The sequence below is a fragment of the Erinaceus europaeus genome, chromosome X (assembly GCF_950295315.1).
Source record: "Erinaceus europaeus chromosome X, mEriEur2.1, whole genome shotgun sequence".
NCBI lineage: Eukaryota > Metazoa > Chordata > Mammalia > Eulipotyphla > Erinaceidae > Erinaceus > Erinaceus europaeus.
Window position 1 is genome coordinate 115989275 of NC_080185.1, and position 16576 is coordinate 116005850.

The 16576-nt window shown below is 36.4% G+C and overlaps 1 protein-coding gene across 6 annotated transcripts in view; it reads right to left on the reverse strand.

The window, feature by feature from the left end:
• Positions 1 to 16576, reverse strand: part of CNKSR2 (connector enhancer of kinase suppressor of Ras 2) — a 299057-nt gene that overhangs the window by 199170 nt on the left and 83311 nt on the right. The window lies entirely within an intron of this gene.

Consider the following 16576-nt stretch of genomic DNA (forward strand, 5'->3'; position numbering starts at 1 on the left):
ATCACCAAACTTCCCAGGTTCAATCACTAGCACCATTGTAAGTCAGAGTTGATCAGTGTTTTGGTCAAAAGTAAAAACAAGAATGAAGAGGAGACAGTATAGTGGTTATCCGAAAAGACTTCCATGCCTAAGGGACCAAAGGTCTCAGGTTCAGCTGGAGTTTATCAGTGCTCCGGTAATAGTAACAATAACAATAGTAATAAATTACGGTTGACAAAATAGTTCACTTATATAGTGTGCTGCTTTGCATGTGTATGATTCAGGTTCAAGCTTCTTGGTTCCCACTGCTTTGAAAGAAGCTTCAGTGGCGTGCGCGCACACACACGTTATTTTTTCCCTCTACTCTGGGCTTTGAAGTGGAGAGCATGTGAAGCAGTGATACCAATCTGGGGTGGATCTGGAGCATATGGAATGATCATGAGCACTATTAAAAGCCACAGATATTTTCACGTTGTTTCTTGGTAGAATACAGCATACTTAATAATGCAATGCTCCACCAAATAAAAGGGAAAATAGAAAATACATGCAAATGAAGACTGATCAAAGCAGAGTATAATGCAATCAATATTCCATGAATTCCACTGCTCTCTCTCTTAATTTTTGGAAATATGAGGGCAATTTCTCAGGGATACTATGTAACTCATAAATAGCAATTCAGTCAACCTCAGTTTCTATTCTGCTACATTCATGTAAACCTCTTCTTTTCTCAACTATTTTGTATCATTTTATAAACTTGAGTCATGCTTGCCTGCACACATTACTTAATTCTAACCAATTCTTCAACCTGCAGCTGTCAGTTACAAGTTCAGTATTTCACTTACATTAGGATCTAAAATATCTATTAGTTGTTTTTTGACATTCTGACACAAACCAAGGGGACTAGGTTATTAAAAAATTTTTCAGAAGAGGCAAAATGTTTCACAAAATTAATGCCCATAACATGTAGCTCTATATTTTATTTGGTTTGATGTTTTCACCTTCTGCAGGTATGAAAGGTTACATCATAAACATTTGTAGTGTGTGTATATATATATATATATATATATATATATATATGGAGATAAAATTCATGTAACACAATGCTAAGAAAATTATTACTACTTAATAACGTGTCACAGCGAGAGAGCTTATGTGCACACGTATCCATAAACTACTGCAAAATATATACCTGAAAGCAGGATTACACTAGAGTTTGCAGTGAGTACCTCCCTAACACTTCCTCTCCACTATTCCAAGCTTGGGATCCATGATTGCTCAACAACTTGTTTGGCTTCATATGTTAACTCTCTTTTCAATCACCAGGTTCCAGATGCCACCAGGATGCTGGCTAGGCCTCCCTGGATTGAAGACCCCACCAATATGTCCTGGAGCTCAGCTTCCCCAGAGACACACCTTACTAGGGAAAGAGAGAGGCAGACTGGGAGTATGGACCGACCAGTGAACGACCATGTTCAGCGGGGAAGCAATTACAGAAGCCAGACCTTCTACCTTCTGCAACCCTCAACGACCCTGGGTCCATGCTCCCAGAGGGCTAGAGAATGGGAAGGGTATCATGGGAAGGGGTGGGTTATGGGGATTGGGTGGTGGGAATTGTGTGGAGTTGTACCCCTCCTACCTTATGCTTTTGTTCACTAATCCTTTCTTAAATAAAAAATTTAAAAATAAAAAAACAAACAAACAAAAAAATGTGTCACAGCAATGAACCTATGAAAATTTACAGTCTAGCAACACACTAGGAATTTTAAGTACAACAATGTCATTCAATTAAATTTAAGGAAACAAAATTAAGTTTGTACTTGACATGATCATTAAGAGGAACAAATATGGTAATGGTGATATGTTGTAAAAGCACTCTGCCTATTTCAAAATATTAATATTTATTGTATGCCTAGCAAGCCTTTCCTTCTTGCAGTTTCTTTTTATTTAAAATTTTTATTTTTATTTATTGAATATAGAGATAACCAGAAATCCAGAGGGTAGGAAGGAATAGGGAGAGAGACAGAGAGACATTTGTAGACCTGCTTCACTACTTGCAAGGCTTTCCCCCTGCAGGTGGGGACCAGGGGCTGGTACCAGCATTGTAACATATGCGCTCAACCATGTGTGCCACTACCTGGGTCCCAGTTTCTTCTACTTTTTTAAAAGGATACTATTTATTTCATTTCTCTAAATTTAATGCTTTACTATTATTATTATTTCCCCAGTATCACTTTATTTAGGAAAGGTTGATGGGTAGGCTTGTTCTTGTCACAAGTGTATATTCCCACATTTCCTCATGATAGGTATCTTCAGTGTGTTTCACCCTCAACTAAACCATATTCATGCTCTACCATCAGGATTTAGGTCCCCAATCTCCCCTTAGTGTTCCTCCTAACCACTGAGTCCCCAAATCTACCCAAATAGACTGTTGTCCACTAAGAATTCACCCTGTAGCTAGTGGTTTCTAAATGCCATCATGAATAGGATTTATCAAAATGAGATAGGTTCAGGGGGGAGGGATTTACAAAGTGCTATAAAAGGCCAGGGTAAAATACATTTTCATTCTAAAACTCAGTTCAGAATCCTTATGGGGAGTTAAAGTAGGTAAACATTTGGATAAATAGTTTAAATGGGAGAAAAAGCAAACAAACCAGGAAGTCTAGTGAGACATTCAGTGGGGAAAGGAGGACTGTGGAAAACTGTGAGAAGTTGAAGAAATTGACATTTATAACTACTAAATAGCACATGGACAGACATTTCCAAAGGCATTTATAAGTTTGGAGATAGCACTTAAATGAGAGCCAGATACAAGGGAAACAAGTACTGACCCTGATGTGACAATGATGTCCTATCGAACCTTTTGATTCCTCCTCTCCCAGTTCTCTTTAAAATCCCACTGTGATATTATATAGTGTGACAGCAATATATTCTATATGGATATGGCTCAATATATTCTATATAATATTTAGTAATACGTGGATTCTTTGGTGATGTGGATGTATACTGGATGGAAATGGAACCCTTTCTCACTCTAGAATCAGCTTCTTAGCCTCTGGTCCTCTCAACATAAATTCATCCCACCTCCATTTCCAATTCACCATCTCAGTACCTGTGTCACAAACGAGACTGCTTTCAAAACTGTTTGCCCATAACTCATCCCCTGCACCCCACCTCGAGTTACAGGACTCACAGGCGGAAAGAACTGAAAACAGCAGTCTTAAAGTTTAAATAACTATTTTTCCATATGTATAATAATGATTATATAAATGGATTCCTTCAACAGAATGAGATACAGCAGCTAAATTTAAAATCCTATAACCTTTTTTGATGAAACTTTAAGAAGAAGTAAGTCCTTTCATCCTTTCAACATAGATTTATTTGCCAGCAACACCAAAGTACATGAAACATATACTTGCCTTTACTAAGTATACCAAAGTCAGTCTTTTGTTAAATGGATTGTTACTAATTTTGTTTAGAATCTTTAAAGAAAATAACCACAATACATGATAAATGGTGCTGTATCAAAGAATCTCTTCTGAAATTTATGTTATTAGCTGTCAGGGCTAAAAATCACCCAACCCATCATTCTACATCTGTTCCCTTACACATTGTAGAGCAGTAACAGTAAAATGTTTTTAGGGTCTTTGTGAGAAAAATCTAAAAGCTTCTTGAGGGGTAAGCTGAATAAGATAGAATGACAAAAATTCAGTGATTCAGAGTACAAAGGGAATTAAAGTACATTATACATCATAAAATGGTACAATTATGAAAGATAAGTATGTGTAAATGGCATAATAGCAATTACTCTCTTAGATATACACCCAAATATTCTGCATCTGGAGAATATGAAGTGAAAGTGAATAAACTACAGTAACTGAACAAAACATGAATGAATTCAGAAATACAGGATCAAGTTAAAAAATATATGCAAAGAAACATTAGCTTTGGAGGCAGGCGGTGGTGCACTGGTTGAACTCACATGTTACCATGCACAAGGACCCTGGTTCAAGCCCCTGCTTCCCATCTGCAGGGGAGAAGCTTCATGAGTAGTGAAGCAAATGAAAGAGAAAATGGGGAGAGGGGTGTTTTTGTGTGTGGGGGGGTACGAGCTTTACAAAGCTCAAGGAGAAGCATAAAGAAATTAGATGCTTCAAAATTATATGAATTTATTTTAAGAAAAATAACAAAAACTGAGAAGAAGAAACTTCATGAGATAGGGAAGAGTACATTTTTTTTAACAAAAATGATATGGTGTTATTCTAGTTATTAAATGACATAGCAGATACTCAAGTATTGATTATTATGTTTTGTAATACATCATGAATTTGTCTGTTTATATAAAAAGTATTCCATAAATTAAAAAATGTAATACAGTGAAGAAAACAGATGTTTTAGGGCTATCAAAATAGCTCACTTGGATAGTGTACTGCTTTGCCATCTGTACAGCCCAGGTTCAAGTCCAGCTCCCACCACATTGAAGGAAGTTTCTATCTGTCTGTCTGTCTGTCTGTCTGTATCTGTATCTCTCTCTTCATTTCTATTAAAAAAAAGATGAAGAAAAAATAAAGCAGACGTATCAGACATTTTATCTTGCCATTTATTATAAAAAAGTTGATTAGTACATCACATGTCTAGTTATTTGTTACTGATGGTGCTTTATTTACATATATAAAAGTGTTTTGGCAAGATTCTCAGATAATACACAATACAGTCTAAGCTTAAAAAAGAATAAAACCAGGAAAACAATCTACTTAAGTACTTATTTTCATATCTTATATAGCAAGTTTAAGTTTTTGATTTAAGTCAGGCAGGTGTCAGGAAGCTGGAAGAGTATAAAATATCTCAATGTTCTAGAGTTTTCCTAAAGACTTAGCAAGCAATAATTTCATCACACTTTATTTTTTTCATTCTGAGCCTTCAGAAAATTTTCAGCTACCAAGTCATATTTTAAATCAAGAAAGGTATTTCCTAAGTGCCTCTATTCTAAATGTAAGCTGCATTCTAGGTCTTTTACATATGTATATTTTCTCAGCGTCCTATATATTCTTAGCTTTCCTTTTTTTTATTGTTGTATTTATTATTGTTGTTATTGATGGATAGAACAGAGAGAAATGGAGAGAGGAGGAGAAGACAGAGGGGGGAGAGAAAGAAACCTGCAGACCTGCTTCACCTCTTGTGAAGCAACTCCCCTGCAGGTGGGGAGCTGGGGGGCTCGAACCGGGATCCTTACACCATTCCTTGTGCTTTGCGCCACCTGCGCTTAACCCTTCTTTTTTAAAATTTATTTATTGGGGAAGTAATAGTTTTATGATTGTCTTCAGAGGGGGAAAAAAAACCCTCAGATTGTCTGGGCAATGTGCCTAATAGCTCTGTATCTAACTTTTGATTCACTATATTAGGATCAACCAAAACAGTCAGAGACAATGAAAGGTATAAGCATAAAAATAAAATATATTGAATTTAAAGTAAAGTTAAATCACAGATTCACCTTTCACAGTGTCTTCAATAAGTATGTTAATATGATTCACACTGTTTAGAAATCACATATAAAATTTGTCCTGATTTATGGTCTAAAATGCCCCAGTTTCAATCCCTAGAGTATGAATCCCATTTTTAGGTCACCTACAATGCCTGTTTCAGGAAAGCTCAAACACTAATCCTAAGAGTATGGCAAAAATAATATGTAAAGTTGTGTTTGAGATAAATGAGAAAGGATCCTAGCTAGGCTTTTTACATGTTTTAATTTTTGCTACATGAACCATACAAGGCAAACCCTATGAAGTCTAGTATAATGTCTATTCCTTCTTCAAATGCATTTAACTACCATTTGAATCTTAACATTTATTTGACAACATGCATTCTATATTACTGACTATTATGCCTCTTACCTATATATACTGAGCTTTACATTTTCAACTGTAGGTTATCCAATATGTGAATGGGATGGCAAGTTCATAAGTGATCAAAATTAATATACATTTGAGTACAGATGTTTCAAAATAAGTTCTGGAGTGTAATCCACAGTAATAAATTTTCATTAAAACATAAAAAATGATTTATGTCATATAATGCTATTTACAAATAACTATATCTTAAGATACTGACTCTTCAAAGGAGGCTGGGTCAACCTACTCTGCCACTCAAGGAAGACTGGTCCTGAAATGAGTGCAGAATAGAATGTTTTTAGCTGTGACCATGGACTGTGAGCTCAGACTGACAAGGATACAGATGTTACACAGGCTCCTGTGCTAAATATGAATAGACATGGGCCCTGGGTCAGATCGATGAGGTTTACAGTTAATGATATTTATATTTGGGAGCAACCCTCTGCCTTAATCCAGCTTTCTAATCCTATTCTCAACTCTGACACCATGTCCCCAGACAAAACCTTTAGTCCACCTGCATATTAGTTATCGGGCTCAGGCAAAAATTACTAAAGTCATGGGCTATGTGGAACATACCTAAAATAGACTTCCTTGCTTATTTCTACATAAAGACCCCTAATTCCATTTGCTCTATTCCTACCTTTGGGTTTCTGTTTATTGAATAGTTTGCTTTATATCATACCACCTTTCAGGCACAATGATGCCATCCTGACCTCCTGGGCAGATGACCTCACCAATATGTCCTGAAACCACAACTCTACAGAGCCCTACACAACTCCCTAGTTGTGTATAGAAACAGGTTGGGGGTATGGACTGACCCACCAATGTCCATATCTAGCAGAGATAGATATGGTACCTTCTGTACCCCATAAAGAATTTTGGTCCATACTCCCAGAGAGGGATAAAGAATAGGGAAGCTTCTAATGGAAGGGATGGAACATGGAACTCTGGTGGTGGGGACTGTGTGGAATTGTACCTGTTATCTTATAATCTTGTTAATCATTGTTAATCACTAAAAAAAATGATAAAACATTAAAAATGCAACACTAAACAAAAATGCATGATTTATTTATTTATTATGAGAGAGGAAGAGAGAAATTAAAACACCACTAAACTCTGGCATGTGGAGGTACCAGAGACTGAACCTGCAGTCTCTAGAGGCTGAGAAATCAACTTCTGAGCTCTAACAGACCAAACTCTCCCAGGCCCTAAACCATATTCTTTAAAAAAATAATAACTTATTTTAGGAATGCATTTTTGATGTTGCTACTTGATACCAAAAGTATAAAAGAATCATTCTTTTAATATCTGAGGGGTTACAAAGTTCTAGCAGAGCTTAAAGTTTCCAAAGGCAATTTGCTCAAAAATTGTTACTCATTAGTTTCCCGATAAATGTCCAGTAAGGGATATATTAATATATTAATTAATATTAATATATTAATATTTATTAATATATTAATTACCAACAATCATAACAACCCTACAATAATCAAACTAGGTAATGACTTTTTAATAGATAAATAGAATCAGAGATATGAAGCTATTTGTTTAAATTTATAGTTTATTAAAAGTCTAACTAGGATGATAAATTCTGATCTACTTGATGTCATAGTCCACTATACTATTTTGCCATTAAACATAAGAGTAAATGATATAAAATAGCAACCAAGAATGAAAAGGATGTACTATTCCTACACATAAAATGTAGTGAAGTTAAATATAAGAGCTATAGCTAATAGCTAAGATCCAAATTTCCTAGAATAAATCACTAATGAAAAATTAAGTCATTTATAGATTATTTTTTACAAATTTCTGTAATTTTAATTTTTAGCATTTTAATGTGTTTCAAAAATTTAATCCACAAATATCACTTTAAAAGTACTAGAAAAACTCTTATTTTATGTTGGGTATTTGTTTTGAGTAAATAACTTCAGATTAAATTCAAACAGTTTGGGGCCAGGTGGTGGCGCACCAGGTTAAGTGCACATAGTACTAAGGACCCATGTAAGCATCTAGGCTCAAGCCCCCGCTCCCCACCCGCAGCAGGGGAGAAGCTTCACAGGTGGTGAAACAGGTCTACAGGTATCATTCTCTACAGGTATCTTTCTCCCTCTTTATCTCCCCCACCCCTTTCAATTTCTCTGTCCTATAAAATAAAATAAAATAAAATAAAATAAAATAAAATAAAATAAAATAAGCAAAGAATTACTGCCAGGAACAGTGAATTCATAGAGCTGGCACCAAACCCTTGCAATAGCCCTGGATGCTGCCCCTGCCCCCCCCCAAATAATCAAACACTAAAACATAAAATGGGCTGTCACTCAATATGCTCATTAATATTTTTATTTTAAAATAGCTATATAAATAATAGTTTAAAGAGGTATAAAGGCGGGGGGCCAGGCACCTGGCTAAGTGTACACATTACAGTGCACAAGGACCCAGGCTCAAGCCCCTGGTCCCCAGCTACAGGGGGAAAGCTTCATAAATGGTCAAGTGGGGCTGCAGGTGTCTCTCTCTATATCCCTCTCAATCTCCCCCTACCCTCTCAATTTCTGTCTCTAGCCAATAATAAATAAATAAATAAATAAATAAATAAATAAGACATTTTAAAAAGAGTTATAAAGGCAAGGGATTACTACCAAGTTGTAGGAGGAAAACCATATCTTCTCTTTTACTATAACATGAATAGAACTGGAGGGAATAATGGTAAGCAAAATAAACCAGAAAGATGAATAGCAGGTAATTTATCTCCTAGGTGGGACTTGATACACAAAGAAAAATATACATGAGGAATTACTATAAAAAATAACTTAGACCTAATATTGAGATCATTTAGTTTTCATCCTCACTCAGCATGATGTCCTCAAGTTTAATCTAAGTGCATAAAAATTATACATGTGTGTTAATGAATGTACTGTCAAGCATTAACCCCCTCAAAAATAAAAACAACTAAGATATAATTTAGTAGATCCAAGGACTCAAGGTAGGGTGATGGGAATAAGTTGAAGGTTGAAATGAGACTCAGTGCCCTATATGGGAGGAAGATTTGGTGGTGGGTGAGGTGTGCTGACACATCTCTTAGGGGGATGTAAAATCGGACCACTCTGACACCAAATCTTCTAAATCCATATTACCTCAATAAATTGAAAAAAACAGTATATAGGTTAACAAAAGTAATTGGAAAGGAAATTTAAAGGAAATCACCAAAATAATGATATTAGCTATTGATCATTGAAAAAAATATAATTTTTTAAATGAACACAGACACCCCCCCAAACAATTATACATGGAAATGAAATCGAACACAAAAAAGTCAGAAAAACAACTAAAGTAACAGTAAATACATACATTGTCTAGGGGGAAATGTACTCTTTTAACAATGCCAAAAAACAAAACAAACAAAAAAGATATATATTATAGGAAAGACTATACAAGTAGAATTAGTTTCTTCTTTATATTTAGGGTGGAATGACTATATTATTTTTATAGCTTTCTGTATTTTTAATTAATGATACAACTTTATAAACTTTTTAAAGAAAGGTACATTTGAACTATGTAGCAATCAAAAATGAATGGTATAATACTAAAGGAAAAATACCACATTAAAATATGTGTTTAGATACATAAAAACAGACAAAACAGGTAAAATGGTAACAAAGACTTTCTTTGGGTGGAATAATTTACAAAAAATGTGTAGTCACTCCAAATCTTTCTCTAAAACAGATCTTATGTGTATAAATATAAAACTGAAGAAAATATTTAAATTTTAAAATGTGTTAGCTACAAGACATCAGTAATCTTTCCATTAAGATTGTTGTAAATTACCTTTTGAGAAAAACAGAAATTGTAACATATACTTCAGAGGGTAGCATCTTAAGTAAGATGCTAAGTATTATATCCAGAACTGAAATTTTGGTTTGTTTATTTATTTATTTACAATTGCCACCAAAGTTATCACTGGGGCTTTGTGCCTACAGGATGAATCCACTGCTCCCAGCCGTCATTTTTTTCTTTATTTGACAGGACAAAGAGAAGTTGAGAGGGGAAAGGGAGAGAGAGAAAGGAAGAGAGAGACTAGCTTTCCCTCTGCAAATGAGGACCAGGGGCTTGAACACAGGTCCATGTACATGGGAAAAATAAGCAAAACTTGAACTAGGTGTGGTATATTGCAACCAAGGAAACAATTCTAGATGAAGGGGGTTGGAGAGGGACTTAAGGAATGGCAGTACATGATAGCAGAAACAGAGTTAAATTGGGGAAGGGGTTTCATAGACATCTATCAAGGGGAGATGAGAAATTCTATCCAGATGTCATCAACTATACTGTGAGCTATTAACCCCCCAATTAAAATATCAATAAATAAAATATACTGAACAAAGTTCTAAGATTTCTTAAGTCACACCTCACCCAATTTGTACATAAGATCACTTTCCTTTTGTTATTTACTTCACAACTCTGAACATTTAATTTAATTCTCATAACAACAGATAGGACTATTTCAGTTTACAGATGACAAAATGAGAGAAAAGGACATGACTTCAAGTCTTGAAACATTTGCTGTCAATTTCAGTCCCTTACCTCAAATATTATAAGCTCCATCAAAACTTCACCTTGAAAACTGATATTTTTGTGCCCCTTTCTTAACTGGTGACAACCTAATTAATCATTTTTGCATCTGAAGTGGAAAATACAAAAATGGGACAGTTGAATAATTTCAGGCTTTAAGTTGATATCCATTAGGGCACACATCATAGCAATTATCCCAAAACTGACAAGAAGTGTGTGGGTCCCAGTCTCATTTTTTTATTCTGTTTTGGACAGTACTCTAAATGAAGCTTTAATTCTTCATGAAAATTCTTTCTATTTAAGATTTTTTAAACCAGTTTTCTTTTTCTCATAAATGAGTTATAATAACCAATCTTAGGAGGGGTGGAATGTGTTGGATCTCCTCAAAAGACTTCAAATGTAACTATTGAAATCCCCCATCCTCCAGAGCTTTAAAAAAGAAATTTACATTCTCTTTCTCCTCTAATATTAGCATTACTTTAAATAAGTGGCCCATATCAAGTGGCACTTTCCACTTACTTCACAGAATCACCGCTTTGTGTTAAAAAGGGGAAAAAAAGCTATTTATGACAGTTTATTTTTAGATATTGATCATCTCATGCTGCAAAGGGAATAAAAATAATTAAAGTTGAGTGGAAAATAATTTGAAGTACAGTATATTTCAAAGCATAACCATCATCGTATCATAACTGTTCAGATGAGATTTTTTTGAAAGCCTGGTAATAAATGCATGCCCTAATTTTTTAATCTACACTTGCTTATTTAAATTGGCCTCTTTTATAGGCAGCTTACATTTAATTCCATCTTCAGAAACTGCACATAACTCCAAGTAAATGTAGCAATTAGTGTGCATATAATTGCTGAATGAGACCATTATATGGACATTGACTTTTATAAACTATATAATTTATTTTACAATATAGTAAGAATTCACTTATACTGAGTTCAAACTTAGAGTTGTATTTTTTCAATATATTCAATTTTTTCAATATATTCAATTTTTTTATTTCCCTGACCACTCAAAACTATTCTAGAAAGTTTGTAAAATATAGCAAAGTATAAATAAAATCAAATCATCCATAGTTTAACTATTAAGAAATAAGTACCATACCATTTTATTTCACCTATTATCCTCATTCGTATGATGACACCAAAATCCAGGACAAAAACTGATACCAATGAGAGGACATAAAATATACCTATAATCCAACTACTGCTAAAATATATTCTACTAGCATTAAATAATTGCAGCAGTTTAGAAGTTTAGTTCATGTACTTCCACACTGTAAAGAGTTAAAAGAATTAATATTCTTATTTTTACTAAAAATATAAACAAATATAAAGTGATGATTGTGTCTGGAGTTATTTACGTTGACACAGAGACAGAACTACAACTTTACATATGGAATAAAATAAAAAATGAGGGAGTTGGGCGGTAGCGTAGTGGGTTAAGCATATGTGGTGCAAAGCGCAAGGACCAGCATAAGGATCACGGTTCGAGCCCCCGGCTCCCCACCTGCAGGGGAGTCGCTTCACAAGAGGTGAAGCAGGTGTCTTCAGATGTCTCTCTTTCTCTCCCTGTCTCTGTCTTCCCCATCTCTCTCCATTTCTCTCTGTCCTATCCAACAATGACGATATCAATAACAACAACAATAATAACTACAACAACAGTAAATCACAAGGGCAACAAAAGGGAAAATAAATATAAAAAATAAAAAATAAAAATAAAAACTGAGTAACAATGCAAGCATTTAGTTCCATCATTTTCTTGGAAGAGTACAAATGACTATGTGCTAACCAAGGGGCTCTGATAACTGAGGGCTCTGGTATATATATTTCATTTTTTGTAATTTTTTAATCTTTATTTATTATTGCATAGAGGCAGAGAGAAATTGAGAAGGGAGTGGGAGATAAAGAAGGAGAGAGACAGAGAGATACCTGCAGCCCTGCTTCACCACTCGTGAAGCTTTCCTCCTGCAGGTGGGGAGCAGAGGCTTGAACCTGGATCCTTGCATACTGTAATGTGAGTGCTTAACCAAGTGAACCACCACCTGGCCATATATATATATATATATATATAATGTTTATTTATTTACCCTTTTTGTTGCCCTTGTTTTATATCAAGATACGTGGAGTAATGAAAAATAAAACCGAAATTATTGGAGAACCACACTTATTTACAGGTCTTTGAATAACAGAAGTTCTAACTTAGTGGGACATCATGGCAAGTGACTTAACTGGAAGACAATGAAAGTGAGTGATTCTATACTTATGAGTAGATAAAATCAAGATGTTATGAAGGCTTACTTTATTGAGGCATTTGCATTTAATGTTTTTTAAAGAAACAACAGTAAAAAAAACTAGTTAAAGTGGATGGATTAAGCTAGCCAGTCAACCCAAATTACACCATTTTGTGAGAACTATGGTGCCTACTGTTGGATGTCTGGGTGGGAGTACAGAACTTTGGTGCTGGGTATAGTGTGGAACAATTCTCCTACAATCTGACAATGTAAACCACTATTGTGGGGGAGATAGCATAATGGTTATGCAAAAAGACTCTCATTTCTGAGGCTCCAAAGTCCCAGGTTCAATGCCCCACACCACCATAAGTGAGGGCTGATCAGCGCTCTGGTATACTACTACTGCTGCTGCTGCTGCTGCTGCTGCTGCTGCTGCTGCTACTAATAATAATAATAGTAAATGTTTCTCCACCTGCAGGGAGAAGCTTTTGAGTGGTGAAGCAGTGCTGAAGGTGTCTCTATTTCTCTCTTCCTCTGTATCTCCCTCGTCCCTCTTGATTTCTGACTGTATGCAATAAAGATAATAAACCACTATTATGTAATTAATAGAAAATGTTAAAAAGGGCCAAGCAGTAGCACAGCTGTTAGAGCATATACATTGTGCTGAAAGCAATGACTTGAGCTCAAGCTCCTGATCCTCAATTGCTGGGGGAAAGTTTCACAAGTGGTTAAACAGTGCTGCAGGTATCTCTCTCCCCTCCCACCTCTTCCTTCCTTCTCATTTCCATCTCTATCCTAAATAAATAAATATATATATTTTTAAATGATATAAAAAGTTATCTATTTGTGTATAAGGTGGGATGAAATAGGCAAAGCAAAAACCAATACCAATGCATGGAAACATTGGTTTGGAAGCATCTGAAAGGCAGCACATGGAAATGTTATGGGAAAATGAGAGTGAGACAGAAGAAGCTGTGACAAATGTTACAATGAACTTAAAAGAACAGGTAACAGGGCCCAGGTGGTGGCGCACCTGGGTGGGCACCATGTTACAATGTGCAAAGACCCCGGTTCGAGCCCCTGGTTCCACACCTGCAGGGGGAAAGCTTTGTGAGTGGTGAAGCAGTGTTGCAGGTGTCTCTCTGTCTCACTCTCCCTCTATTTCACTCCCTTCCCCCTTAATTTCTGGCTGTCTCTATCCAATAAACAAAGATAATTTTAAAAAATCCTGGAAAATGGTTAACATTAGAGCAAAATGTCTTAAGAACAGCAAGGGATATGCTTCAAAACAGAGTATATGTGAGTGAAGATTATAGAAAGTCTTTCTTGGGTCGTCACATACATTTCTGGGGTGTATGACAAGAACCTGAATTTTAGCAAGTTTTTATGCTGATGATGCTACCTCAAAAACCACACTGGACTAGTGATGCGCTAGAAAACAGGCCAGCAAATTGGCCATCGGAAGAAATTTAACCCGCTGTTATTTTTTGCAAAGTTAGTTTACTGTCACATAGTCTTCCCCACTCACATACAAAGCATCCATACTGATTTTGCTTCACAAAGGGTGTAAAGGAGCTGTAACAGACACCATCTAACTGACAATGTCTTAAGTAATTACTACCTGACCCATTACAGGAAAAGTCTATTGAAGTTTGCCCTAAAATGACATTCTTCTCTCTGTTATTCATTAGATATTTTTTGAAACTTGGGAAGGAATAAACAGTGTAAAGAAGATCTATACAGTGCATAGTAGCACAATTTGTCACAACCCAAACACGGAAGCAACCTAGGCGTCCCACAACAGTGAGTGACTATAAAGTTATGGTATATGAACACAAAGGGATACTACTCAGTTATTAAGAATACAGATGCACCAGGGAGTCAGGCAGTGGCACGGTGGGTTAAGCGTACGTGGTGCAAAGCGCAAAGACTGGCATAAGAATCCCGGTTCGAGCCCCGGCTCCCCACTTCAGTGGAGTCACTTCACAAGCGGCAAAGCAGGTATGAGGTGTCTTTCTCTCCCCCTCTCTGTCTTCCCTTCCTCTCTCCATTTCTCTCTGTTCTATCCAACAACAACATCAATAACCACAACAATGTTAAACAACAAGGGAAACAAAGGGGAAAAATAAATATAAAAATAATACTGGTGCACCTTCTTTATTACTAGTGATTCAACATTGCTTTACAAAATTATGAGGTAATAGGGGTATAACTCCACACGGTTCCCACCACCAGAGTTCTGTGTCCCCACCCCCTGCAATGGAAACTGCAGTAGTTCTCCTGAGGTCACAGATCTGGTCTGACTTTATATCTATATATATTTGCCCATTTTTCTATGATGCTGCCTTCATTTCCTTTCTAAGTCACACCTACACTTATTACTACTTCCGAATGCCCTTCCTTTTTTCTCTCTTCTCTCTCAGATAAGAGAAACTGCGCGATTGAATTCACCTTCTTCATTTCATCTCTGATGGAACTTGAAGGAATCATGTTAAGTGAGATAAGCCAGAAAGAGAAGGATGAATGTGGGATGATCCCACTCATGGGCAGAATTTAAGAAATAAAAACAGAAAGAGGAAACACAAAGTAAAATTCAGATTGGGTTTGATGTGTTTCACCAAAGCAATGGACTCTGGGGAAGTAGGACAGGCTGGGGTTAAGGGGGTCCTTTGGGATCCTGGTGCATGATGGTGGAAAAGGACTTAATGCTGGGGGTGAGAATCTGTTGCAGACCTATCATAGTGAGATGAGAAATTGTACCCCTGCATCCGCAACTGTATTGTAAACTATTAACCCCCTGCCTGATTACCCATTGGTAACAAAGACCAAGAAGTAGTTGGATATAGGGCCTTGTTGGATTATAGGACCTTGCCCTCAACATGGATCAACAACAGTAGAGAATGTTCCATCCTCCGAAGGGAGGCTGGACAACATACTCTTATCTTCCACCTGAGGAAGATGGTTCCTGAAATTGGGGCAGCTTAGAATATTCTTACACATGACCACAGAATGTGAGCTCAGATCTACAGGATGCAGAGGTCACATAGGCTCCTAAGCTGAATATGGGCCCCAGATCAGATAAAATCAATGGGGTTTACAGTCAACAAATTTATACACCTTTCCCATATTTGGGAGCTACTCTCTTCCCTGATCCAGCTTTCTAGCCCCTTTTCCAGCCATGACATCATCTCCCCAGACAATAACTTGGATCCACTTGCATATAAGATGTAAGGCTCAGAAAAAAAAAAACAACTAGTGTACACATGAGCCCTCTGGAATATAACTAAATAGGCCTAACTAACTTATCTACAAAATGGAGACTTCCAACTCTTCATCTGCACTATTTCAGCCTTTAGGTTCATGATTAGTCAACAATTTGTTTGGCTTTATATATTCACTATTTTTTTAGCCACCAGGTTCCAGATGCTACCATGATGCCAACAGGACTTCCCCGGGCAGACAACCCCACCATGTGTCCTGGAGCCCTGCTTCCCCAGAGCCCTACCCAACTAGGGAAAGAGAGAGACAGGCTGGGAGTATGGATCGACCTGTCAACACCCATGTTCAGAGGGGAAGCAATTACAGAAGCCAGACCTTCCACTTTCTGCACCCCATAATGACCCTGGGTCCATGCTCCCAGAGGATAAATAATAGGAAAGCTATCAGGGGAGAGGGTGGGCTATGGAGTTCTGGTGGTGGGAATCGTGTGGAGTTGTAGCCATCTTACCCTATGGTTTTTGTCAGTGTTTCCTTTTTATAAATAAAAATAAAAAATAAAATAAAATAAAATTTCCAAATAATCTTTATGTAGTGTTTTATCCTCTGCATTCACTATTTATGGATCATTGATAGCCTAATAAACAGTGGCACTTTGAAAGCAGCATCAGCAATAGGTTGACATGAATT